Consider the following 24545-nt stretch of genomic DNA (forward strand, 5'->3'; position numbering starts at 1 on the left):
CACAAAGTGCTGGAAGAACTCAGCAGGCCAGGCGGCATCTATAGAAAAAAGCCACAGCCAACATTTCAGGCCTAAACTTTTCGCCAAGACTCCCCGACGTCAACTGTACTTTTTCCCATAGATGCTGCCTGGACTGCCAAGTTCTTCCAGCATTTTGTGTGTGTTGCTCAGATTTCCAGCATCAGCAGATTTTCTCTTGTTTGTCTATAAATGCAGTTCTGGCTTCCTTTCAGGTCCCGATGAAGGGTCTCTGCCAGAAATGTCGACTATTTGTTCCCCTCCATCGATGCTGTCTGACCTGCTGAGTTCCTCCAGCATTTTGTGTGTGTTGCTTAGAATTTCCAGCCTCTGCAGAATCTCTAGTGTGTGTAAATACAGGTTTTTTGTGCCTTGGGGTTTAGCCAGTACTTCTGATCTGCTGTGATATGATACCAAAAAAAATCATAATTTTCTTGTTTTCAGAAAACCTGGTTTGGCAGAAGCAAGCTCTGGTGAAAAGAGAGTTAAGAGCTTGGCTTAAAACATCCCCTGATGCCAGTTTTACCTGAGTACAAAGTTAATAAATGTTTAATGATCTGTTTATAGTTCTCTGTGAGTGCCACTCAACATAACCACCCTTTATAATTTAGCTTTCCAGTACTGAGATTCCCTGCTAAACTGGGGAGGTGTAATTATATCAGTTTACTCCCAGTGGTCTTTGAGTGTGCCAAGAATTTTAATAACAGCCTTCTTTAGAGCTGCTGGTTATTCGAAGCAGATTTCAGACGGTATCTTGAGGCCTCAGCACTCTGGATGCCGTTGTTCTCTGGGTTTATATAACACTGCAGTGGTCTGCAGCAGTAATAACCAGAAGAAGTGGAGCACTTCTGCGAAAAAGATGATGGGTTTTGAAAGCATGTGGGTACTCCATGGGCTCGATCCATTCCCAGTCTATGGTCACTGATCTGTGCCACAGAAAATACACCAGCACTGTCAGAATCTGTTCTTAAAAACGTGATAATATGACACTTCAAAAATAACACTAGGAATGAGCCAAATTAACATGGATTTATGAAAGGGAGATCATATTCGATAGATTTGTAAGAACAAAGCCAGTGATCTCTGTCTCGGAGGCCAACGTCTGTCAAGAGGGCAAACAGGTCAACAGCCACTGATGGTTTACCTGTTAGAGCTCTGAAAACCTTTGCCAACCAACTGGTGGGGGTGTTCAAAGTCATTTTCAATCTCTCATTGCAACAGCTGGAAGCTCCCACCTGCTTCAAAAAGGCAACAATCATACCCGTGCCCAAGCCAAGCAGGGTGAGCTGCCTTAATGACTGTCATCCAGTAGCACTGATATCTATGGTGATGAAGTGCTTTGAGAGGTTGGTTGTGGCTAAAATAAACCCCAGCTTAAGTAAGGGCCTGAATCCACTGCAATTTTGCCTATCTACAGCAGATATAATCTCTCTGGCTCTTCACGCTGCCTTGAATCACCAGGACAATACTAATACTTATGTCCGGTGGCTGTTTATTGACAACTGCTCAGTGTTTAACACAATCATTCCTTCAGTTCTGATCAAAATGTTCAAAAACCTAGGTCTCTGTACCTCCATCTGCAACTGGATCTTCAACTTCCTCACCAGAAGACTACAATCTCTTTGGATAAGAAATAACACCTTCACCTTGCCGATAATCAATACTGGCACACCGCAGGGATGCGTGCTTGTCCCACTGCTCTACTCTCTATACACCCATGGCTGTGTGGCTAGGCACACAGCTCAAATGCCATCTATAGACGAAACAGCTACTGTTGGCAGAATTTCAGATGGTGACGAGATGGCATACAGGAGCAAAATAGATCAGCTGGTTAAGTGGTGTCGCAGCAATAACCTTGCAGTCAATATCAGACTGAAGAACTGATTGTGGACTTCACAAAGGGCCAGACGAGGGAGCAAACACCAGAATTCATAGAGGGATCGGAAGTGGAAAGGGTGAACAATTTCAAGTTCCTGGGTGTCAGTGCCTCTGAGGACCTACCCTGGTCTCAGCATATCAATGCATTTACAAAGAAGGCACGACAGCAGCTATATTTCATTAGGAGTATGAGGAGGTATGGTACATCACCAAAGACACTGGTAAATTTCTACAGATGTACCACAGAGAGCATTACATTTGGACACGTCTCATTAGCATAGCAGCAGTATGGTCGCACTTAACCAGCTTCCCTCGGGATCAATAAAGTATGACTATTTCTATTCTAAACGGTGGAATCACCTTCCGGTATGGGGAGGGTGGAGGTGCCACTGCACAGGATCGAAGTAAACTGCAGAAAGTTGTAAACTCAGCCTTTCCAGCATTCAGGAAACTTTCAAGGAGTGTTGCCTCAAAAAGTGGGCATCCATCATTAAGGACTCCCATCACCCAGGACTTGCCTTCTTCTCATTGCTACCATCAGAGAGGAGGTACAGGAGCCTGAAGGCACACACTCAGCGATTCAGGAACAGCTTCTTCCCTTCCACCATCCGATTTCTGAATGGACATTGAACCTGTGAAAGCTACCTCACTACTTTGTTCTTTCTTTTTGCACTACTCATTTAATTTAACTTTTAAAAAATATATATATATATTTATTACTGTAATTTACAGTTTTTATTATTATGTATGGAAATGTACTGCTGCCACATAGAAGTTTCAAGGCATACGATGGTGATATTAAACCCGATGCTGATTCTAACAGAGTTTAGAAAAATGAGAAAGATCTCACTGAAATCCATTGATATGGAAAGGCCTAGATTGTCACAGTCCGGTCCATCGACCCTTGCTCCAGGTTTTCCTATCTACCCTGTTTCTGTCCTTGTTGAGCTAATTGAGTCAGCTGATGCTCGTTGGGTTTGGCTGCATAAATACCTCCAGAGACCAGGGTGTGGCAGCTGGATTGTTCTTGTCCTTACTCCTTGTATCCCTTCCCCTGCCTTCTGTTTCCTCGCCTGAAGCCCTGCCTTGTCTTGCTGGTAACTCTCGCCTCGCCTCAAGTCTCCAGCCTCCAGCCTCCAGCCTCGTCTCAAGTCTCCAGCCTCGCGTTGCCTCCAGTCTCCAGCCTCCAGCCTCGCGTCGCCTCCAGTCTCCAGCCTCCAGCCTCGCGTCGCCTCCAGTCTCTAGCCTCCAGCCTCGCGTCGCCTCCAGTCTCCAGCCTCCAGCCTCGCGTCGCCTCCAGTCTCCAGCCTCCAGCCTCGCGTCGCCTCCAGTCTCCAGCCTCCAGCCTCGCGTCGCCTCCAGTCTCCAGCCTCCAGCCTCGCGTCGCCTCCAGTCTCCAGCCTCCAGCCTCGCGTCGCCTCCAGTCTCCAGCCTCCAGCCTCGTGTCGCCTCCAGTCTCCAGCCTCCAGCCTACAGCCTCGCCTCGCCTCATCTCCAGCCGCCAGCCTCGCGTCGCCTCCAGTCTCCAGCCGCCAGCCTCGAGTCGCCTCCAGTCTCCAGCCGCCAGCCTCGCGTCGCCTCCAGCCTCCAGCCGCCAGCCTCGCGTCGCCTCCAGCCTCCAGCCGCCAGCCTCGCGTCGCCTCCAGCCTCCAGCCGCCAGCCTCGCGTCGCCTCCAGCCTCCAGCCGCCAGCCTCGCGTCGCCTCCAGCCTCCAGCCGCCAGCCTCGCGTCGCCTCCAGCCTCCAGCCGCCAGCCTCGCGTCGCCTCCAGCCTCCAGCCGCCAGCCTCGCGTCGCCTCCAGCCTCCAGCCGCCAGCCTCGCGTCGCCTCCAGCCTCCAGCCGCCAGCCTCGCGTCGCCTCCAGCCTCCAGCCGCCAGCCTCGCGTCGCCTCCAGCCTCCAGCCTCGCGTCGCCTCCAGCCTCCAGCCGCCAGCCTCGCGTCGCCTCCAGCCTCCAGCCGCCAGCCTCGCGTCGCCTCCAGCCTCCAGCCTCGCGTCGCCTCCAGCCTCCAGCCGCCAGCCTCGCGTCGCCTCCAGCCTCCAGCCGCCAGCCTCGCGTCGCCTCCAGCCTCCAGCCTCGCGTCGCCTCCAGCCTCCAGCCGCCAGCCTCGCGTCGCCTCCAGCCTCCAGCCGCCAGCCTCGCGTCGCCTCCAGCCTCCCGCCTCCAGCCTCGCGTCGCCTCCAGTCTCCAGCCTCCAGCCTCGCGTCGCCTCCAGTCTCCCGCCTCCAGTCTCAAGTCTCCAGCCTCCAGCCTCCAGCCTCCAGCCTCCAGCCTCCAGCCTCCAGCCTCCAGCCTCAAGTCTCCAGCCTCAAGTCTCCAGCCTCAAGTCTCCAGTCTCCAGCCTCAAGTCTCCAGTCTCCAGCCTCAAGTCTCCAGTCTCAAGTCTCCAGCCTCAAGTCTCCAGCCTCAAGTCTCCAGCCTCCAGTCTCCAGCCTCCAGCCTCCAGCCTCCAGCCTCCAGCCTCCAGCCTCCAGCCTCAAGTCTCAAGTCTCAAGTCTCCAGCCTCGCCTAGTCTCCAGCCTCCAGCCTCGCCTAGTCTCCAGCCTCCAGCCTCGCCTCGCCTCGTCTCCAGCCTCGCCTCGCCTCAAGTCTCCAGCCTCGCCTCGCCTCGCCTCAAGTCTCCAGCCTCGCCTCGCCTCGCCTCAAGTCTCCAGCCTCGCCTCGCCTCCAGCCTCCAGCCTCGCCTCCAGCCTCCAGCCTCGCCTCCAGCCTCCAGCCTCGCCTCCAGCCTCCAGCCTCCAGCCTCGCCTAGTCTCCAGCCTCCAGCCTCCAGCCTCGCCTAGTCTCAAGTCTCCAGCCTCGCCTAGTCTCAAGTCTCTAGCCTCCTGCCAAGCCTCGTCTCGTCTCTTGCCTAGCCTCTAGCCTCTAGCCTCTTGCCTCTAGCCTCTTGCCAAGCCAAGTCTCTAGCCTCTAGCTTCTAGCCTGAAGACTCCAGCTTTGTCCTGCCTGCCTACCAAGCCTTGTCCTTGCCTAGTTCTGGAGTCCGAGCCAGAGGCAAGACCCAGGTACTTGGTCCTTGTCCAGTCTCTGGCTTGGAGTCCAAGCCCGTGCTCCTCGCTCTCATGGTTTTTTGAACCAACATGTCGAGGAACCAACTAGAGAGCAGGCTATTCTGGACTGGGTTTTGAGCAATGAGGAAGGGTTAATTAGTAATCTTGTCGTGAGAGGCCCCTTGGGTAAGAGTGACCATAATATGGTGGAATTCTTCATTAAGATGGAGAGTGACATAGTTAATTCAGAAACAAATGTTCTGAACTTAAAGAGGGGTAACTTTGAAGGTATGAGACGTGAATTAGCTAAGATAGACTGGCAAATGACACTTAAAGGGTTGACGGTGGATATGCAATGGCAAGCATTTAAAGGTTGCATGGATGAACTACAACAATTGTTCATCCCAGTTTGGCAAAAGAATAAATCAAGGAAGGTAGTGCACCCGTGGCTGACAAGAGAAATTAGGGATAGTATCAATTCCAAAGAAGAAGCATACAAATTAGCCAGAAAAAGTGGCTCACCTGAGGACTGGGAGAAATTCAGAGTTCAGCAGAGGAGGACAAAGGGCCTAATTAGGAAGGGGAAAAAAGATTATGAGAGAAAACTGGCAGGGAACATAAAAACTGACTGTAAAAGCTTTTATAGATATGTGAAAAGAAGAAGATTGGTTAAGACAAATGCAGGTCCCCTGCAGACAGAAACAGGTGAATTGATTATGGGGAGCAAGGACATGGCAGACCAATTGAATAATTACTTTGGTTCTGTCTTCACTAAGGAGGACATAAATAATCTTCCAGAAATAGTAGGGGACAGAGGGTCCAGTGAGATGGAGGAACTGAGCGAAATACATGTTAGTAGGGAAGTGGTGTTAGGTAAATTGAAGGGATTGAAGGCAGATAAATCCCCAGGGCCAGATACTCTGCATCCTAGAGTGCTTAAGGAAGTAGCCCAAGAAATAGTGGATGCATTAGTGATAATTTTTCAAAACTCGTTAGATTCTGGACAAGTTCCTGAGGATTGGAGGGTGGCTAATGTAACTCCACTTTTTAAAAAAGGAAGGAGAGAGAAACCGGGGAATTATAGACCGGTTAGCCTAACGTCAGTGGTGGGGAAACTGCTGGAGTCAATTATCAAGGATGTGATAACAGCACATTTGGAAAGCGCTGAAATGATCGGACAAAGTCAGCATGGATTTGTGAAAGGAAAATCATGTCTGACGAATCTCATAGAATTTTTTGAGGATGTAACTAGTAGAGTGGATAGGGGAGAACCAGTGGATGTGGTATATTTGGATTTTCAGAAGGCTTTTGACAAGGTCCCACACAGGAGATTAGTGTGCAAACTTAAAGCACACGGTATTGGGGGTAAGGTATTGGTGTGGGTGGAGAGTTGGTTAGCAGACAGGAAGCAAAGAGTGGGAATAAATGGGACCTTTTCAGAATGGCAGGCGGTGACTAGTGGGGTACCGCAAGGCTCAGTGCTGGGACCCCAGTTGTTTACAATATATATTAATGACTTGGATGAGGGAATTAAATGCAGCATCTCCAAGTTTGCGGATGACACGAAGCTGGGTGGCAGTGTTAGCTGTGAGGAGGATGCTAAGAGGATGCAGGGTGACTTGGATAGGTTGGGTGAGTGGGCAAATTCATGGCAGATGCAATTTAATGTGGATAAATGTGAAGTTATCCACTTTGGTGGCAAAAATAGGAAAACAGATTATTATCTGAATGGTGGCTGATTAGGAAAAGGGGAGGTGCAATGAGACCTGGGTGTCATTATACACCAGTCATTGAAAGTGGGCATGCAGGTACAGCAGGCGGTGAAAAAGGCGAATGGTATGCTGGCATTTATAGCGAGAGGATTCGAGTACAGGAGCAGGGAGGTACTACTGCAGTTGTACAAGGCCTTGGTGAGAGCACACCTGGAGTATTGTGTGCAGTTTTGGTCCCCTAATCTGAGGAAAGACATCCTTGCCATAGAGGGAGTACAAAGAAGGTTCACCAGATTGATTCCTGGGATGGCAGGACTTTCATATGAAGAAAGACTGGATGAACTGGGCTTGTACTCGTTGGAATTTAGAAGATTGAGGGGGGATCTGATTGAAACGTATAAGATCCTAAAGGGATTGGACAGGCTAGATGCAGGAAGATTGTTCCCGATGTTGGGGAAGTCCAGAACGAGGGGCCACAGTTTGAGGATAGAGGGGAAGCCTTTTAGGACCGAGATTAGGAAAAACTTCTTCACACAGAGAGTGGTGAATCTGTGGAATTCTCTGCCACAGGAAACAGTTGAGGCCAGTTCATTGGCTATATTTAAGAGGGAGTTAGATATGGCCCTTGTGGCTACGGGGGTCAGGGGGTATGGAGGGAAGGCTGGGGTGGGGTTCTGAGTTGGATGATCAGCCATGATCATAATAAGTGGCGGTGCAGGCTCGAAGGGCCGAATGGCCTACTCCTGCACCTATTTTCTATATTTCTCTGTTTCTATGTTCAGTCCTGTTTGCAGGTTCCTGGGTTTCCTGTCCATGTCCTTGCCATCGCCCTGTATCCTAGTCCTGTCCCTAGTACTTCAGTGTCTGTGTGTTGCACTTGGGTCCGTTCCCAGCCACCGCCCTTATGACATAGATAGAGTGGACTTTGGGAGCATGTTTTCTATAGTGGGTAAGTCTAGGTCAAGAGGACACAACCTTAGATAGAAGGACTTTCCTTTTAGAATGGAGGTGAGGAGAAGTATCTTTAACCAGAGAGTGGTGAATCTGTGGAATTCATTGCCACAGGCAGCTGTGGAAGTCAAGTCATTGAGTATATTTAAAGTTAAGATTTTGTTTAATAAGAGCTCAAAGGTTATGGGGAGAAGGCAGGAGAATGGGATTGACAGGAATAATAAAGCCACCATGATGGTTTGGCCATAAGACATAGGTGCAGAATTAAGCCATTCATTTTGGAATGGTCTTAGACTTTTGTTGGGATTATAATGCATGGGATTGGCAACAGAGAGTCAGTGGCTGGTTCTAAATTCCAGTGAGTACAGGCCTAGAGCCATCAAACACTCCTCATGTGATAAGCCTTTCAATCCCAGAATCATTTTCATGAAGCTCCTTTGAACCCTCTCCAGTGTCAGCACATCTTTTTCTGAGATAAGGGGCCCAAAACTGCTCACAATACTCCAAGCGAGGCCTCACCTGTGCTTTATAAAGCCTCAACGTTACATCCTTGCTTTTAATATTCTAGTCCTCTTGAACTGAATGGAATGCCAACATCATATTTGCCTTTGTCCACCACTGACTCAACCTGCAAATAGTTACTGAGAAAGTGCAACCTGCAAGGTCCATTCGATAGTCTCGTAACAGCGAGATGGATGCTGACCTTTAGAATTTAGAATTAGAACTTATTTAAATCTTACATCCATTCCACAACGTGAGGGAGTAAAAATCTCTGCGTTATGACTCTGTTGCAATGTACAGACATGAATTTAAAAGTCTACTGGCTTGTAGAAATGAGCTGTCCTGTAGCCTGTTGGTCCTGGCTTGAATGCTGCAAACCCATTTGCCAGACGGCAGCAGCTGAAGCAGTTGATGGTTGGAGTGACTGGTGTCCCTGATGATCTTCCAGACCTTCTTTATGCACCTGCTGCTGTAAATGTCCTCAATGGAGGGAGGTTCACGTCCACAGGTGATCTGGGCTGTCCGTACCACTCTCTGCAGTGCCCAGCCATCAAGGTTGGTGCAGTTATTGCACCAGACAGTGATACAGCCAGTCTGGATGCTTTCAATGGGACCCTGTCAAAGGTCTTGAGGATTTGGGGGCCCATGCAAAACTTCTTCAGTCACCTGAGGTGGAAGAGACGCCGTTGTGCTTTTTTTGCCACGCAGCCAGTGTGTGCAATCCAAGTGAGATGATCAGTGATGTGTATATCAAAAAACTTGAGACTACTCACCATCTCAACTCCAGTCCCCTTGACGTTGATCGGGGTGAGCCTGTCTCCATTCCTCCTGTAATCCACAATCAGCTCTTTTGATTTTTGGACATTGAGGGAGAGGTCGTTGTCTTGGTAGCTGGCCGGTGTGTAAACACTTTGAGGACACACTCTAGGATGCCGTCCGGCCCCGCTGCCTTGTGGCTATTGACACATTGGAATGTTCTACGAACCTCAGCCTCAGAGATGACCAAGGTGCAGACCTCATCGGCCGTTCTGCTCAGGGGTTCAGTCCTGTCAATACTGAATCGAGCATAAAAAATATTTAGCTCATCCGGGAGCGAGGCGGCAGTGTTGGACTCTTGAAGTCCACGATGGTGTGCAGTTTTTGCGTGTCATTGTCGCAGAGTTGTGACTGGATTTTGTCCCTGTGTTGCCGTTCTGCCACCTTGAAGCTGACAGTATGTTTTCTCAAGCTTTTCTGTGTCTGATGGTGGGCGGGGTGGGGGGAGAACGAACAGGGTGCGAGGGATCCTAGCTTATGCCCAAGAAATTCTACAGAAGCTGGAAATCCAAAGCAGCACACACAAAATGCTGGAGGAGCTCAGCAGTTCAGGCAGAATCTATGGAAATGAATAAACAGTTTCAGGCTGAAAACCTTCTTCAGGACAGATTATGCTGGTTGAGGGAGTGCAAAGGAATTCACCTGATTGGTTTCTAGGATAGAGGGTTTCTCCAGTGAGAAGAGGTTAAGAAGCTGGTGTTTACTCTCATGAGTTACCTCCAAACCCGATGACATGGTTGTGGTTCTCATGGAGGATAGAATCCACGATACTTTTGTAAATATTTCTCACTTAGGGTTTCAGCATGTACTTTGAGATATCACTACACACTCTGTACCAATCTCTGTGTGTCTCACAGTTCAGCCATAGTGCAAGTTCCTCAAATATTTTGGCTAAACATCTCAAAATGGCACATGCTTATGTGACATTTTCTCCACCATAGCTAATAGGGGTCCATTACTTGTCTCAAAACAGCCAAATAGTGTAGAAGCAGGCCATTCAGCCCATTGAGCCTGAGCTAACCATCAAGTACTTGGTCTGAGTCAATAGCCTGCACAGTTTACAATGGGACTAGACGGAGTGTCTTTAATATCAGTACAGGATGAAACAGAAATAGGCCAAAGCTTTGTTATTTTAATGGCTTCTGGACTACTTTGTACCATTGTAGGACCCAGTGTAAACATATCCATGCTTGCTGATGATACAAAGGAAGGTGGCAGTGTGGGTTGTGGGCAGGATGTAGAGAGACTTTAGGGGGATGGAGACAGCTAACATGGGCAAGGACTAGGCAGGTGGATCGTACTGTGTAAAGCGGGATTATCTACTTTGTTGTAAAAATAGAACGGGTGCATTATTGAATATTATTAAATGAAGATGGTCTGAAGTAATTGGCATTCAGTGAGGGCAGGGTGGACTGGCACAGGGTGACTGATGGTTTACATACCGTTACACCAAGCTGCTGTGAGGGAAACCTGTTTCCCTGTAGTGGAATAGGATTTGAGTACAAGATGTGTAACTGAGTTACACATCAGGAATACTATGTACTAGTCTGCCTCCCTGCTGGAGGGAAGGTACTGTATGTTCGAGTCTGAAGGAGTTCACCTGCTTGGTTTCTGGGATGGAGGGTTTCTCCTTTGAGGAGAGGTTGAGAGACTGATGTATGCTGTCTTGAGTTTGGACAAAGAGCTGATCTTGTTCAAAAGTACAAAGTCCTTATGGGGCTTGACAGGGTAGAAAAGCCAAAGCTACCTACACACAGTGGCCATTTTACTGGGTACCTCCTGTACTTAATAAAGTGGCCATTGAGAGTATGTTCGTGTGCTTCTGTTTCTGTAGCCTACCCACTTCAAGGCTTGACATGTTCTGCATTCAGAGATGCTCTTCTGCACACCACTGTTGTAACGTGTGGTTATTTGAGTTACTGTCACCGTCCTGTCAGCTTGAATCAGTCTGGCCATTCTCCTCTGACCTCTCTCACCAACAAGGCATTTTTATCCACAGAATTGCCACTCACTGGATTTTCAGTTGTTTCCCGCACCATTCTCTGTAATCTCTAGAGGCTGTTGTGCAAGTTTCTGAGATACTCAAACCACCCCATCTGGCACAAACAATCATTCCACGGTCAAAGTCACAGATCACGTTTCTTCCCCGTTCTGACATTTGACCTCCACAACAACTAAACCTCTTGACCATTTCTGCATGCTTTTTTGTATTGAGTTGTTGGCACATAATTGGCTGATTAGATATTTGCATTAACAAGCAAGTGTGCAGATGTACCTCATAAAGTGGCTACTGATGTCACTATCTTAAAGGGGACAGGTATGAGCAAAAAAATATTCTTCACTCAGTGGCTGGTGATCCCTGTGAATTCTTGACTTGAATGCTCAGTGGAGGCTCAATCCCTCAGTATATTCAGAGAGAGAATTAAAATGATAAATTATTGAGGTAGATTCTGTCCGTATATCTGACTACCTGAATAATCAAAGTCTACCTGCAATGTCTTTTCTCTGCAACTGAAACACCTTATTTTGCATTTGTTATGGTTTTCCCTTGTACTACCTCGATGCACTGTGTTCTGATGCAATGATCTGTATAGATAGAAACAGAGAAAACCTACAGCACAATACAGGTCCTTCGGCCCACAAAGCTGTGCTGAACATGAATTACCTAAGCTTACCCATAGCCCTCTATTTTTTCTCAGCTCCATGTATCCATCCAGGAGTCTCTTAAAAGACCCTCTCGTATCTACCTCCACCACCGCCACCGGCAGCATGTTCCACGCACTCACCACTCTCTGTGTAAAAAAAACTTACCCCTGACATCTCCTCTGTACCTACTTCCTAGCACCTTAAAACTGTGCCCTCTCGTGCTAGACATTTCAGCCCTGGGGAAAAGCCTCTGACTATCCACACGATCAATGCCTCACAAAACCTTGGTACATGAGACAATAATAAAACTAATTATCAGTTTATCAAGAGATATAGGATCAGTCCAGGAAGGTGGGTCAAAGTTCAATGTTGAAAGTAAATTTATTATCAAAGTACATCTATGTCACCATATATGTGGGAAGACTTCAGTGATGGGGGGAGAGAATTTGAGTGGAGTTATCCCTTCTGGTTCAAGAACCTGATGGTCAAGGGGAAATAACTGTTTCTGAAACTGATGGAGTGGGCCCTGAGGCTCCTGTACCTTCTTCCTGATGGCAGCAATGAGAAGAGAGCATGGCCTGGGTAGTGGGCAGCCTTGATGGTGGATGCTGCTTAGCCACAATTTTCGTTTCAAGGATATTGGTGCTTCAGTTCCAGGCCATGATGCAACTAGTTAACATATTCTCCACCACACATCTGTCGAAGTTTGTCGAAGTCTTCGATGTCATGCTGAATCTTCGCAAACTTAGAGGCACTGCTGTGCTTTCTTTGTAATTGCTCTTAGGTGATGAGTCCAGATCCTCTGAAATGATAATACTGAAGAATTTAAAATTGTTGTCCCTCTCCACCTACGGTTTCCTCCTCCTGAACTCAATAATTAGCTCCTTGGTCTTGTTGACATTGAGTGAAAAGTTGTTGTTATGACACCGTTCAGTCAGATTTTCAATCTGCCCCCAAATGCTAATGCTTCACAACCTTTGATTCGGCTAATGAAAGTGGTGTTGTCAGCAACTTAAATATGGCATTGGAGCTGTGCTTAGCCTCTCGTTCATAAGTATAAAATGAGTAGAACAAGGGGAGAATAAACACAGAGCTTTGTGCTGCATGTGTACTGATGGAGATTGTGGAGGAGATGTTGCTAATCCAGATGGACTGGGAGAATACAATTGCACAAAGATGTATTGTGACCAAGGTTGTGAAGCTTATTGATAAGTTTTGAAGGGATGATGGTATTGAATGCCAAGCTAGGGCCAATGAAGAGCATCCTGCTGTATGCATCTTTGATGTCCAAATGTTCCAGGGTTGAGTGAAGAGCCAGTGAAATGGCATTTGCCGTGGTCTTGTTGTGCCAGTAGGCAAATTGGAGTGGATCCAAGTCATTTCTCAGACTGGAGTTGGTAAGTTTCATCAGCAGTCTCAAAGCACTTCTTCACTGTGCTATTCAGCCTATCAAGTCTGCTCCACCATTTCATCATGACTGATTTATTATCCCTCTCAACCCCATTCCCCGTCTTCTCCCCACAACCTTTGACACCTTTACTAATCAAGAACATATCAACCTCGGCTGTAAATATACACAATGACTTGGCCTCCACAGCCGCCTGTGACAATGAATTCCACAGATTCGCCATCCTCTGGTTAAAGAAATTCCTCGTCATCTCTGTTCTAAAGGGACATCTCTCTATTCTGATGCTGTGCCCTCTGGTCTTAGACTCCACCATTTTTGGAACCATCCTTTCAACATCCACTTTATGAAAGCCTTTCAATATTCAGTAGGTTTCAATACGATCACTCCTCATTCTTCTAAGCTCCAGTGAGTACCGGCCCAGATCCATCAAACAATCTGGGCCTGTACTTGCTGGACCTTAAATAAGTGAACATCATGCGGGGATCATAGTGCTTCAAAACCCAGTCCCTTTGGTTGTCAAAATAATGTTACTGTGCCGCTATAAAGTGCCAGGAGATACATTATTGATTACAGTCTGTGCAACTTCTCTCCTATCCACTCAGCTTTAGCAACCTGTAGAGATGTAGGCAGTGCAAATCAATATGAGCTCTGAATCTCTGGGTTGAGCTTCATAGCCCCAGCCTACCTGCCTCCTTGTTTCTGGAACTGCGATATCAGAAGGCAGCAAGTCCAGCTGGCTGCTCATTTTTTTACAACTCCTCTATCAAATGAAAATAATTGCTTGCATTTTGCTAACAACAGTAAAAGCAGAAACTGCTGGAAACCTTCAGCAGGTCGGGCAGTCTCTGTGAAAAGAGAAACCCGAGTAAATGTTTCAGGTTGAGGGCTTTCATCAGAAATACCCATTAACGCACAGATCATTTTCCATATTTCCGTATGGCATATGAGAAAACCATCACAGGAAAAGACCTCCCCACCAGTGAGCACATCTACTCAGAGTGTGGCCCTAACGAGGCAACGTCTTCCATCGAGGCCATGCTGTCTTCTCACCGCTAGTATCCGGCAGGAGGGACGGTCCCACATCACCAAGTTTGGGAGCAGTTATGACCGTCAGCCATCATGCTGCTGAATGCTAATCTGACTCAAGCTCACTTTCAAGGACTCAGTATTATTTACCAACTTTTTAATTTATTTTTTGAATGATTTGTCTTCTTTTGCTCATTGGATGTTTGTCAGTCTTTGTTAACTATAGTTTTTCATAAATTCTGTTGTATTTCCTTACTTTCCTATAAACCCCTGCAAGAAAATGAATCTTAAGCTAGTGTATGGGACATACCGATACTTCGATAGTAACTTTACTTCGAACTTTGGTTTAGCCCATTGAGCTTATGCTGGCTCACAGAGCACTCGCCTTCCTTCGCTAATTTTCCTTCTGACATATTCCCAGATGCCCATCAATTCTACTAACCTGCCTATACCAGGGGCAATTTACAGCAGCCGGTTAAATCGGTATGTCCTTGGGAAGTCAGAGCATCGCAGGGAGGGCGTGCAGACTCCACGGGGACAGCTTGCCAGGTTTAAATGGAGGATTCCCCATTATTTAGGTTCATCCACAAACGTGGGGCTATCATCTCCAGCTGGAGTGAAAAAGCAGAATCTGGTTGACTGCCTGTTGAGGAACAGACAAGCAGGCATTATATCATGAGATGTTTATAACTCCCAGTGAGAAGGAAATAGGGCAGCAGATTTGCAGGAAAAATTCATGAAAATCATAAAAAAAAAAGAATGGCATAACAAAGGCAGAGTTCTGCTCTTCCTCCTGTCACGTGGTATTCTGTTGTATATGCAGAGCGCGACAAGGCCTGAGCACCTTTATAAGATCTCAAGGTCAAATCCGTTTTTCATCTGTTGTGGCCTCGTTATACAGCTTTGTACCATTTATTTATTTTGTAACTTAATCGTAACTTTTATGACTTGCTCTGTGCTGCTGCCACAAAACAACAAATTTCAAGGCATAGTTCAGCGATGATAAACCTGGTTCTGACTGTGAGCTCCGGTGTCCCCTGGGTTAACGGAATTAATCGTACTGGAGCAGATCACTGGGTTAATCAGAGGTTAATCAGATCACTGGGTTAACGGAATTAATCGTACTGGAACAGATCACTGGGTTAATCAGAGGCCAGATTACCTTGAAATCATCAAAGTGGAGTCAGGAGTGTTGTACAGCTCAGAAACAGCCCCTCAGCCCAACATATCCAAGCTAACACACATCAAAGTTGCTGGTGAACGCAGCAGGCCAAGAAGAGGTACAGTCGACGTTTTGGGCCGAGACTCAGTCCTGACCAAAACGTCGACTGTACCTCTTCCTAGAGATGCTGCCTGGCCTGCTGCGTTCACCAGCAACTTTGATGTGTGTTGCTTGAATTTCCAGCGTCTGCAGAATTCCTCGTGCTTGCATATCCAAGCTGACCTTTTTTGCCCCACCTCGATGTTCAGTATTCCAACCTGTGAAGGCAAGCATGCTATATGCCTTCTTCACCACACTGTTAACTTTTGATGCCACTTTCAGTAGGTTTGAACCCTAAGGTCTTTTTATTCATTGACATTCCTTAGAACCCTACCATTTTCTGAGTATATCATTACCCTTGTTGGACTTCCAAAAATACATCACTTCACACTGCTTTGGATAGGATCCCATCTGCATTTCATTGCAGTGGTAAGTCTTACAGAGAATTGCTTTGATTCCTTTTATTAAATAACCTTCTGAGCAAAAATCTGAGCCTATGGTACACAAACATAATACTAGGAAATCTCTCAATCTAGGAATAGACCACCAAGGAGCTAGTGGAACAAAATTACTTCAATTCCTTCAAAGACTGATCAGATGGATAACTTTTGAAAAATAACACTTTGGATACAAAATGACACATGTTTGCTGTTGCTTCATTCAAGAGGAGTGGGGGAATTTGGGCTTAGGATTCTCAAAGCACTCCATTACTGGAAATTTGTGTCTGGGTCAGAGATAGATGTGTTGATGGAGATTGATTGTGGCCATAAGTTAAAGGTTCAATATGCAGTAACAGAACAAATAACATAGAAGGAGAAAGCGAGTGTGGTGTTGAGCGTTAATGTGATGAGCAATGGTACAGTGTCTCATGGAGTTATGGTCAAATGGCTACAATAACATAAAGTGGTCAAGGACTTAGTGAATAGGCAAATGGAGTACAAACTTTGTCATTTAGGGAAGAAAACTGAAAAAGCACGTTATTTAAGACATGGTCTTATTTAAAGAAGGACATAACTGCATTGAAAACAATTCAACTTACTTGACTAACTCCTGAAAAGGCGGCTGTTCTTTGTGTAGAGATTGGCTGGGCAATTTTCGAGTGGGAAAAGGATGCAACCGTAGTTGACAAGAGAAGTCAAAGCCAAAGTTAAAGCAAAAGAGAGGGCATACAAGGAAGGAAAAATTAGTGGGAAGAGAGAGGATTGGGAAGTTTTTAAAACCTTACAAAAGGAAACCAAGAGGGTCATTAAGAGAGAAAAGATTAACTATGAAAGGAAGCTAGCAAATAATATCAAAGAGGATACTAAGAGCTTTTTCAAGTATATAAAGAGTAAAATTCAGGTGAGAGTAGATATAGGACCGACAGAAAATGATGTTGGAGAAATTGTAATGGGAGATGAGGAGATGGCAGAGGAAATGAACAAGTATTTTGCATCAGTCTTCACTGAGGAAGACAGCAGGATACTGGACACTCAAGGGTGGCAGGGAAGAGAAGTGTGCGCAGTCACAATTATGACAGAGAAAGTACTCAGGAAGCTGAATAGTCTAAAGGTAGATAAATCTCCTGGACCAGATGGAATGCACCCTTGTGTTCTGAAGGAAGTAGCTGTGCAGATTGTGGAGGCATTAGCGATGATCTTTCAAAAGTCGATAGATTCTGGCATGGTTCCAGAAGACTGGAAGATTGCAAATGTCACTCTGCTATTTAAGAAGGGGGCAAGGAAGCAAAAAGGAAATTATAGACCTGTTAGCTTGACATTGGTGGTTGGGAAGTTGTTGGAGTCGATTGTCAAGGATGAGGTTACAGAGTACCTGGAGGCATATGACAAGATAAGCAGAGCTCAGCATGGATTCCTTAAAGGAAAATCCTGCCTGACAAACCTATTACAATTTTTTGAGGAAATTACAAGTAGGCTAGACAAGGGAGATGTAGTGGATGTTGTATATTTGGATATTCAGAAGGCCTTTGACAAGGTGCCACACATGAGGCTACTTAACAAGATAAGAGCCCATGGAATTATGGGAAAGTTACATACGTGGATAGAGCGTTGGCTGATGGGCAGGAAACAGAGAGTGGGAATAAAGGGATCCTATTCTGGTTGGCTGCCGGTTACCAGTGGTTTTCCGCAGGGATCAGTGTTGGGGCCGCTTCTTTTTACATTGTACATCAACGATTTGGATTATGGAATAGATGGCTTTGTAGCTAAGTTTGCTGACGATACAAAGATAGGTGGAGGGGCCGGTAGTGCTGAGGAAACGGAGAGTCTGCAGAGAGACTTGGATAGATTGGAAGAATGGGCAGAGAAGTGGCAAATGAAGTACTATGTTGGAAAGTGTATGGTTATGCACTTTGGCAGAAAAAATAAACGGGTAGACTATTATTTAAATGGGGAAAGAATTCAAGGTTCTGAGATGCAACAGGACTTGGGAGTCCTCGTACAGGATACCCTTAAAGTTAACCTCCAGGTTGAGTCAGTAGTGAAGAAGGCGAATGCAATGTTGGCATTCATTTCTAGAGGAATAGAGTATAGGAGCAGGGATGTGATGTTGAGGCTCTATAAGGCGCTGGTGAGACCTCAGTTGGAGTACTGTGGGCAGTTTTGGTCTCCTTATTTAAGAAAGGATGTGCCGACGTTGGAGAGGGTACAGAGAAGATTCACTAGAATGATTCCCGGAATGAGAGGGTTAGCATATGAGGAACGTTTGTCCGCTCTTGGACTGTATTCCTTGGAGTTTAGAAGAACGAGGGGAGACCTCATAGAAACATTTCGAATGTTCAAAGGCATGGACAGAGTGGATGTGGCAAAGTTGTTTCCCATGATGGGGGAGTCTAGTACGAGAGGGCATGACTTAAGGATTGAAGGGCACCCTTTCAGAACAGAAATGCGAAGAAATTTTTTTAGTCAGAGGGTGGTGAATCTATGGAATTTGTTGCCACGGGCAGCAGTGGAGGCCAAGTCATTGGGTGTATTTAAGGCAGAGATTGATAGGTATCTGAGTAGCCAGGGCATCAAAGGTTATGGTGAGAAGGCAGGGGAGTGGGACTAAATAGGAGAAAATGGATCAGCTCATGATAAAATGGCGGGCAGACTCGATGGGCCGAATGGCCTACTTCTGCTCCTTTGTCTTATGGTCTTATGGTCTAATACACTACAAGTCCTTTCCTACCCCATCAACTTGTGCGGTCACTTTTGGGAAGCCATGAACCTCGACTCCAAGATGCCTCTGGTAACCAACACAGTTAAGTATCACGCCATTAACTGTGTATTTTCCCCTAGTGTTGGATCTTCCACAAGGCAGCAGCTCACACTTGCCCAGATTAAACTTGATTTGCCATTTCTTCACAAATACCTGCAACTGACCTACATCCTGCTGTATTCATCTGTGCAATCCACGATGCCATCAATCATTGTGTCACCTGAAAATTTACTCAGCCAGCACACCATATTTTCATCCAAATCAATTATATACATGCGTGTATATAATCTTTTGTATATCATAAACAACAGAAATCCCTATAGAACACCTCTAGTCTAGACCTATCGAATATTGAAAGGCCTCCACAGAGTGGACATGGAGAGGATGTTTCCCATAGTGGCAGAGTCTAGAACCCGAGGGCTCAGCCTCAGAATAGAAGAACATCCCATTAGAACAGAGATGAGGAGGAATTTTTTAGCCAGAAGCTGGTGAGACTGTGGAATTCATTGCCACAGATGAAGGCCAAGTCATTGGGTATATTTAAAGTGGAGATTAATAGGTTCTTGTTCTATTAGGGGCATCAAAGATTACAAGCAGAGGCAGGAGAATGGGGTTGAGGGGGATAATAAATCGGCCAATATGGAATGACAGAGTAGTCTTGATGGGCTGAATGGCCTAATTCTGCTCCTTTGTCTTATTATCTTATTCTGGTAAGTGGCTTATGGTCCTCCATCCAGGATAATTCACATCCAACATTTCCTTCTGTCTTCTATAGACAAGCCAATATTGGCCCAGTCAATATGGACCCATGCATCCTAATACTCTAGATGAGCCTACTACGTTCTGGGATCCTGTCAAATGGTTTTCCAAGATCCATGCGTACACCCTCCACTGCTCTGCCTTCGTCAATTATCTGCTTAGAGAGTTCACTTTAAGTTGCATTGAAGCAGACCGATGTTCACAGTGAGGGGTTTTATCTAGGTGAGAGGCCTGTGGCATTCGAAGGCACCGCTGTTTGCACCGAGTTCACTAAGTGTACTCTTCGACTCTGAGTAACTGCATGCAAACCGGCCGCACACACAAGGAATCCGGAGGCAATGAGGTTGGCCCAGTCCAGGTTAGTGATTAACTCACCAAAAGATTCCCTTGATTAGCACACATAAGTCACGGTCGTGTAGCAGTTATCACGTGCTGTCACAGATCGGGGCGTCATAGATTGAAATTCAAATCCAACGTCATCCATAAGGAGTCTGTACATCCTCCCCGTGGAGTGTGTTGGTTTTCTCCTGGTTTTCTGCTTTTCTTCCTTAGTTCAAAGATGCACCAGTTAGTAGGCTAATTGGTCATTGTAAATTGTCCCGTGACTAGGCTAGGGTTAAATTGGGGGTTGCTGGGTGGTGCAGCTCAAAGCGCCAGAAGGGTCCACACTAAATCTCTAGCTAAGTAAGAGGTGCACAACATGATCGAGTTTCAGTGCCAGTTTTCTTTGAGTTGCTGTTGTCTACTTATTGTTGCCAATTGACTGTGGTGGGCTGTAGCACTGGGGAAGTGGCTTGTATAATGTAGCCCAGCCCACAGAAGGATTTCTCCTCAGATATGTTTCCTTGGCAGCAACACAGCCAGAACAGGTTGCTTCCAGCTAACACGTCACACGTGGGCATATTCCAAGTGTCCATTGAGCTGTTCGTACCAGAACCCTTACTGTGACCGACCGTCTGTGCTTTAAGCTCATGTTGAACGTTCTACAGCCTGCCTTGCAGAAACTGTTGAAGGTGAAGAGGGAATTAAACACAAGATAATTTTGGTTTTGGTCATAGCAACTAATCAATGTTGTAGATATTCTCTTTCTAATTTTGGCATTCCTATTCATAGCATTTTGTTGTTACATGGGCTGATTGGACAATCCGTCAGTCCCAATGTACCCAGCCGGTACCTCCTGCTTTGCAACAGATCAGAGTGAATTAAATACACAATCTGTTGGATGAAATATGGAAAGCCCACTGTCTCAGAACTCCTCGATGTATGTTGTTCATAGTCCTTTCATAGAGGTCACCTTGTAACACACGTGCTCTTTTAAAAGATGTTACATGGTTCCTCTGGAACCTGATAATCAAAGATTAAAGATTAGCTTTATTTGTCACATGTATACCGAAACAGTGAAACATCCAGTAAAATGCATTGTTTGCGTCAACGACTGACACAGTCTGAGGATGCACTAGGGATATCCTTCCAGAGCTAATGCAGCATGTGCACGACTGCACAACTGGCTAACCCTAACCCGTACAGTCTTTGGAGTGAGGGAGTAAACTGGAGCACCGAGTGGAAATCGATGCGGTCACAGTGAGAACATACAAGTTTCTTACAGACAATGGACAGAATTCAATTTGGGTCATTGTCACTGTAAAGTTACATGCTAAATGCAGCAACACTGTGATGCCACACGTACTCCTGAAAGGAAACACCCCAGGGGCTTGGATGTTGGGTGTCCACACATGATACGGGGCCATTTTGGGTTCGGTGTCACAAAGCCAACTTCCCCTCACTCTGGTAAATGCAGTCTGCATGTGAACAAGTGAAACCAGGCAATTCTACAATTTCTATAATCAAACCTAATGGGCAGCATGGTGTGCTGGCCAGCAAAGTCCCAATCAAAGTGGGTATCGACGTTGCACTAATCGCAGAATAAAGCCATTGGGAAGAGATTGAGATGCACCTGATGCCATGTGGTGCCTTTTCACTTTAGAAAGTTGTGAGTGAATCAGTATACTCTCTCCTTCAGAGAGTGCATTCCGATTACCCCCTGCTTTAGAGTGCATTCAGATTATGCCTCCTTTAGAGAGTGCATTCCGATTACCCTCTCCTTTAGAGAGTGCATTCCGATTACCCTCTCCTTTAGAGAGTGCATTCCGATTACCCTCTCCTTTAGAGAGTGCATTCCGATTGCTCTCTCCTTTAGAGAGTACGTTCTAATTACCCCCTCCTTTAGAGTGCATTCCAATTACTCTCTCTTTTAGAGAGTGCATTCCAATTACCCCTTCCTTTAGAGAGTGCATTCCGATTACCCCCTCCTTTAGAGAGTGCATTCCGATTACTCTCTCCTTTAGAGAGTACGTTCTAATTACCCCCTCCTTTAGAGTGCATTCCAATTACTCTCTCTTTTAGAGAGTGCATTCCAATTACCCTCTCCTTTAGAGAGTGCATTCCGATTACCCTCTACTTTAGAGTGCATTCTAATTACCCTCTCCTTTAGAAAGGACATTCCAATTACCCTTTCCTTTTGAGTGTGCATTCTAATTATCCTTGACTTTAGAGAGTACATTCCGATTACCCTCTATTTTAGAGAGTTCACTCTGATTACCCTCTCCTTTAGAGAATGATTTCTGATTATGCTCTCCTTTAGAGAGTTCATACATTTTGCAGTAACTGTCACCAAGGGCACAACACAAGAAACTGGCCCTTCAGCCTGCTGAGTCTGTACACTGCACTAATTTACACTTATCCAATGGTAACCTCCCACTTCCCCACTTCAGCTGGCTACCTTTCATCACTTTTCACTTCTCACCCTCCGTTTCTGCCACTGAAACTCTTCTCAGTGTTTTTCAACAGCAGGAGTTCTGGATTTCTGTTTTGAGCAACAAATCCATCTTCTCTTGTCGCTTGCCTGGCCATTGAACCATTCCAGGGAAGGGGTCAGCAGTTCCTCCAGTACTTCCACCCTGCCCAGAGCAGTGATGCCTGGCATTGATTGCTCTGGTTCAGCAGCAACCCTGCTGGGATTCAGTAATGTTTTCCACATCCTTGCTGCTCCCTGTGGACAAGGTGCCACCTGCTGGTGTTCTATTCCCGAGTTTCACAATTGCTGGGATTTCACTCTTTAGGACAAATTCCAGCAGCTTAGATCATTTTACTTGTGTCAGAGTTTGTGCTGAAGTGTGAAGTCCAGGACAAGGAGTGAAGTCACTCGGCTCGGTCTGGCTGAGGCCCGGGAGGGTCTGCTACAGGCAGTCAGACTGCAGCAGTGGCTCAGTGGAATAGACTTTTCCCTGGCCACCACTCACGGCCCCAGGTGAGACAACACTTCACCGGTGAGTCTGGTGAGTCTACTGTATCCGGTCGGTGCTCCCGTGTGCCCACCTCTACATCAGTGAAACCAGACGCCCAACACTGACTGGGGGACTGCTTCGTCGAGCACCTCTGCAGATGGCAAGACCTCCTGGTGGCCACCTCAATTCCACTTCCTATTATCATTCTGATATGTCAGTCCTCCACTGCCATGATAAGGCTCAATTCAGGTTGGAAGAGCAACACCTCATGTTCTGGTCTGGGGAGCTTCCAACCTGATGCATGAACTTTGATTTCTCAAGCATTTTTTCCCAACACCCCCCCCCACTCACTTCTCTCTTTCTTCATTTCCCATTCCAATTATCCTCTCACCCACTCTCTTCTCCTTCCCTGCCCTTCACTTCCCTTTTCTGCCCTTCTTCCCTTTCTTCCATCATCCACTGTCCCCCCTCATCAGATTCCTTCTTCAGCCCTTTTCTGCTTCCACCTATCCACCCCCAAGCTCCTTACTTCGTCCCCCCTCCTCCACGCCGACCTTGCCACTCGTCTGGTCTCACCCCCCCAGCTTGTATGCCTTCCCCTCCCCCCACCTTCTTCCCCCTTCCTTCCTGTCCTGATCAAGGATCTCGGCAGGTAGGTGCTGCCTGGCCTGCTGAGTTCCTCCAGCATGCTGTGTGTGTTGCAGCATGTTAACAAGTTGGGTACCGAGTGAGCCAGGGCAACAAGACAGTGAGAGCCGAATTAACAGATGGCAGAGAATGAAACTGGGTTAGAGACAGCAGTTATACAGCACAGAAATAGGCTTTTCGGCCCAACTCATCCCTGCTGACCAAAATGACTATGTCAGCTAGTTCAATTTGCCCATGTTTAATCAATATCCTTCTAAATCAAGGCTTCCGAATCGGGGTCCACGTACTGGTCAGGTCCACAGCATAAAAAGGGTTGGGAAACCCCACTCTGAATCTCTCTTATCCATATACCAGTCCTAATGTAATATCTCTACCATTTCAACTGAGAGCTCATTCCACCCGTTCTGTGAAAAACATCCCTCAGGCTCCCTTAAGATCTTTCCCCTCTCACCTGAAATGTAGAACTTCTGGTTTTGCACTCCCCTGCCCTGGGGGAAAATAACTGTGACCTTTCACCTTATCTATGCACCTCATGATTTTTTAAACTTCTGTATGGTCACCCCTCGACCTGCAACAAAACTTGTTAAAAAAAAGCACTAGTCTGTCATTGTGACACAAGCCCTCCAGCCCCAGTAACATCCCTGTGAAACTTTTCTGCACCCTCTCCAGTTTAACGAATCCCTTTATTTATCTAAATGACCAGATGATCTAGATGACACAGAGAAGATTTACTAGAATGTTACCTGGGTTTCAGCACCTGAGTTACAGAGAAAGGTTGAACAAGTTGGGTCTTTATTCTTTGGAACATAGAAGGTTGAGGGGGGACTTAATAGAGGGATTTAAAATTATGAGGGGGTAGATAGACGTGGATAGGCTTTTTCCATTGAGAGTGGAGGAGATTCAAACAAAAGGACATGAGTTGAGAGTTAGGGGGCAAAAGTTTAGGGGTAACATGAGCGGGAACTTCTTTACTCAGAGAGTGGTAGCTGTGTGGAACGAGCTTCCAGCAGAAGTGGTTGAGGCAGGTTTGATATTGTCATTTAAAGTAAAATTGGATAGCTATATGGACAAGAAAGGAATGGCAGGTTATGGGCTGAGTGCAGGTCAGTGGGACTAGGTGAGAGTAAGAGTTCGGCACGGACTAGAAGAGCCGAGATGGCCTGTTTCCGTGCTGTAATTGTTATATGGTTATATGGTCAACTGCACACAATAATCCAAATGAGGTTTCACTGTTGTATTGTACAGTTGCAACGTGACATCCCAACTCCTGCACTTTCTGCTCTGACCGATGCCTTTTGCCTTTTTCACCACCCTTTGTCAGCTGACTATGCGTGTGTAGCCCTGAGGTCTCTCCGCCCTACGACAACAGTTACCTGAAGCCGTGAGAGGGTCTTGGTGTTATCAGGAGTGTGAAAAGAGAATAGGTGTTAACGGGCTCAGAGTGTATGTG

The 24545-nt window shown here is 46.4% G+C and overlaps 1 protein-coding gene across 1 annotated transcript in view; it reads left to right on the forward strand.

Annotated features, from left to right (window-relative positions):
• The window catches only part of rims3 (regulating synaptic membrane exocytosis 3), a 148769-nt gene that overhangs the window by 78314 nt on the left and 45910 nt on the right, over positions 1-24545 (forward strand). The window lies entirely within an intron of this gene.

This window comes from Mobula birostris, chromosome 30 (assembly GCF_030028105.1).
Source record: "Mobula birostris isolate sMobBir1 chromosome 30, sMobBir1.hap1, whole genome shotgun sequence".
NCBI classification, from domain to species: Eukaryota; Metazoa; Chordata; class Chondrichthyes; order Myliobatiformes; family Myliobatidae; genus Mobula; species Mobula birostris.